Consider the following 3989-nt stretch of genomic DNA (forward strand, 5'->3'; position numbering starts at 1 on the left):
GTAGCTTTGTTCATAGCGATGGTTTCTAAGGCCCTCTTGACTTCGCATTCCAGGATGTCTAGATCTATGTTGGTGATCACACCATTGTGATTATCTGGGTTGTGAAGATCTTTTTTGCATAGTTCTTCTGTGTATTCTTGCCACCTCTTCTTAATATCTTCTGCTTCTGTTAGGTCCATACCATTTCTGTCCTTTATCGAACCCATCTTTGCGTGAAATATTCCCTTGGTATCTCTAATTTTCTTGAAGAGATCTCTAGTCTTTCCCATTCTATTGTTTTCCTCTATTTCTTTGCGCTGATCACTGAGGAAGGCTTTCTTATCTCTCCTTGCTATTCTTTGGAACTCTGCATTCAAATGGGTATGTCTTTCCTTTCTTCCTTTGCGTTTCACTTCTCTTCTAGTCACAGCTATTTGTAAGGCCTCCTCAGACAACCATTTTGGCTTTTTGCATTTCTTTTTCTTGGGGATGGTCTTGATCCCTGCCTCCTGTACAATGTCACGAACCTCCATCCATAGTTCTTCAGGCACTCTGTCTGTCAGATCTAACCCCTTAAATCTATTTGTCACTTCCACTGTATAATCGTAAGGGATTTGATTTAGGTTATACCTGAATGGTCTAGTGGTTTTCCCTACTTTCTTCAATTTAAGTCTGAATTTGGCAATAAGGAGTTCATGATCTGAGCTACAGTCAGCTCCCTGTCTTGTTTTTGCTGACTGTATAGAGCTTCTCCATCTTTGGCTGCAAAGAATATAGTCAATCTGATTTTGGTATTGACCACCTGGTGATGTCCATGTGTAGAGTCTTCTCTTGTGTTGTTGGAAGAGGGTGTTTGCTAAGACCAGTGTGTTCTCTTGACAAAACTCTATTAGCCTTTGCCCTGCTTCATTCTGTACTCCAAGGCCAAATTTGCCGGTTACTCCAGATATTTCTTGACTCCCTACTTTTGCATTCCAGTCCCCTACAATGAAAAGGACATCTTTTTTGGGTGTTAGTTCTAGAAAGTCTCATAGGTCTTCACTGAGCCATTCAACTTCAGCTTCTTCAGCATTACTGGTCAGAGCATAGACTTGGATTACTGTGATATTGAATGATTTGCCTTGGAAATGAACAGAGATCATTCTGTCATTTTTGCAGTTGCATCCAAGTACTGCATTTTGGACTCTTTTGTTGACTATGAAGGCTACTCCATTTCTTCTAAGGGATTCTTGCCCACAGTAGTAGATATAATGTTCATCTGATGGCTAACAAACACATGAAAAGATGCTCAACATCACTCATTATTAGAGAAATGCAAATAAAAACCACAATGAGGTACCATTACACGCCAGTCAGGATGGCTGCTATCCAAAAGTCTACAAGCAATAAATGCTGGAGAGGGTGTGGAGAAAAGGGAACCCTCTTACACTGTTGGTGGGAATGCAAACTAGTACAGCCGCTATGGAAAACAGTGTGGAGATTTCTTAAAAAACTGGAAATAGAACTGCCATATGACCCAGCAATCCCACTTCTGGGCATACACACTGAGGAAACCAGATCTGAAAGAGACACGTGCACCCCAATGTTCATCGCAGCACTGTTTATAATAGCCAGGACATGGAAGCAACCTAGATGCCCATCAGCAGATGAATGGATAAGGAAGCTGTGGTACATATACACCATGGAATATTACTCAGCCGTTAAAAAGAATTCATTTGAACCAGTCCTAATGAGATGGATGAAGCTGGAGCCCCTTATACAGAGTGAAGTAAGCCAGAAAGATAAAGAACATTACAGCATACTAACACATATATATGGAATTTAGAAAGATGGTAACGATAACCCTATATGCAAAACAGAAAAAGAGACACAGAAATACAGAACAGACTTTTGAACTCTCTGGGAGAAGGCGAGGGTGGGATGTTTCGAGAGGAATCGGGTGGAGAGGGAGGTGGGAGCGGGGATTGGGATGGGGAAGACGTGTAAATCCATGGCTGATTCATATCAATGTATGACAAAACCCACTGAAATGTTGTGAAGTAATTAGCCTCCAACTAATAAAAAAATTTAAAAAAAAATGTTCATCTGAGTTGAATTCATGTATTCCAGTCCATTGTAGTTTGCTGATTCCTAAAATGTCTATGTTCACTCTTGCCATCTCCTGTTTGACTCCTTCCAATTTGCCTTGATTCATGGGCCTAACATTCCAGGTTCCTATGCAATATTGCTCTTTACTTTACTTTACTTCAGATTTGATTTCCATCACCAGTCACAGCCACAACTGGGTGCTGTTTTTGTTTTGGCTCCATCTCTTCATTCTTTCTGGAGTTATTTCTCCACTATCTCCAGTAGCATATTGGACACCTACCGACCTGGGGAGTTCATCTTTCAGTGTCCTATCTTTTTGCCTTTTCATACTGTTCATGGGGTTCTCAAGGCAGGAATACTGAAGTGGTTTGCCATTCCCTTCTGCAGTGGACCACATTTTGTCAGAACTCTCCACCATGACCCGTCTGTCTTGGGTGGCCCTACACGGCATGGTTCATAGTTTTATTGAGTTAGACAAGGCTGTGGCCCATGTGATCAGATTGGTTAGTTTCCTGTGATTGTAGTTTTCAGTCTGTCTGCCCTCTGATGGAGAAGGATAAGAGACTTATGGAAGCTTCCTGATGGGGGAGACTGACTGAAACTGGAAACTGGGTCTTGTTCTGATGGGCGGGGCCATGTTCAGTAAATCTTTAATCCAATTTTCCGTTGATGGGTGTGGCTGTGTTCCCTCCCTCTTATTTGCCTAGGGTCAAACTGTGGTGGAGGTAAGGAAGATAATGGCGACCTCCTTCTAAAGGTCCCATGCACTCACTGCTACACTCAGTGCCCCCAACCCTGCAGCAGGCCACCACCAACCCACGCCTCTGCCGGAGACTCCTGGACACTTATGGGCAAGTCTGGGGGACCTCCTCCAAGAGGGCTTATGCCATACCCAGGTCTGCTGTACCCAGGGCCCCTGCCCCTGTGGCAGTCCACTGCTGACCCGTACCTCCCCAGGAGACACTCAAACACAGTTCTGTCTCAGTCTCTGTGGGATCTCTGGGTCCTGGTGCACACAAGGTTTGTTTGAGCCCTCTAAGCATTTTTGGCAGATATGGGGTTTGATTCTAAATGTGATTTCGCCCCTCCTAGCATCTTACTGGGGCTTCTCCTTTGTTCACCTCTCCCCCAAACACCTTCCCCATCCTGCGTAGACATTTCTGGATAGCTCTCCTTTCAGAGTCCACTGAAATTCACAACTCGAGATTCTTTGTTCAGGTTTCACCTTTACATCGCCCTGAACGGTCTATTATAAAGTGTGAATACCCTAAATGGCGAGTCGTATGAAGCAATGATTAAGCCCTGCTTCCTTCTACATAATTTAGCTGCTTGCCTTTTTCTCTGACTTCAAGGGCACTGTGATGGAAATGATGTGAATGTACTTAACACTACAGAACTATATACTTTTGAAAGTGGCTAAGATGCTGAATTTTATGCTATAGATAACTTACCACAATTTAAAAAAAAAAAAATGTATCTGAACTATTCCCCCGTTGCTCTGACTACACTGTCTTCAGAGGAAGAGGCCCAGGCCACAACTGTACCAAGACCCTGCCTGCCTCAAAACACAGCTGATGAGACACAGATATAGAGAAAAAACTAGTGGTTATCAGTGGGGAGAGGGAAGGGGGAGGGGCAAGATAGGGGGAAATGGGGGTATTTGTGGGATTATATGAAATTATGTTTGCAGCTTTTGAAAACTGTGAAGCACTATAGAATTTAAAGAATCTTTTATTCAATTAAAAAAAAAAACAGCTGATGAGGGACTGGTCACCTGGTCCCATGCTGAGATCTAGCAAAGAAGACTTGACTTAACCACATTATTTGTCTTTCTGGATAGGCTGCAGGGTACATTAAGTGAGAAAAGGGGCTGAAAAGTGACTTTCCATCCAACTTCTTCTCCCAAAGCCATTCTGATGGTT

The sequence above is a fragment of the Dama dama genome, chromosome X, assembly GCF_033118175.1.
Source record: "Dama dama isolate Ldn47 chromosome X, ASM3311817v1, whole genome shotgun sequence".
Taxonomy (NCBI): domain Eukaryota; kingdom Metazoa; phylum Chordata; class Mammalia; order Artiodactyla; family Cervidae; genus Dama; species Dama dama.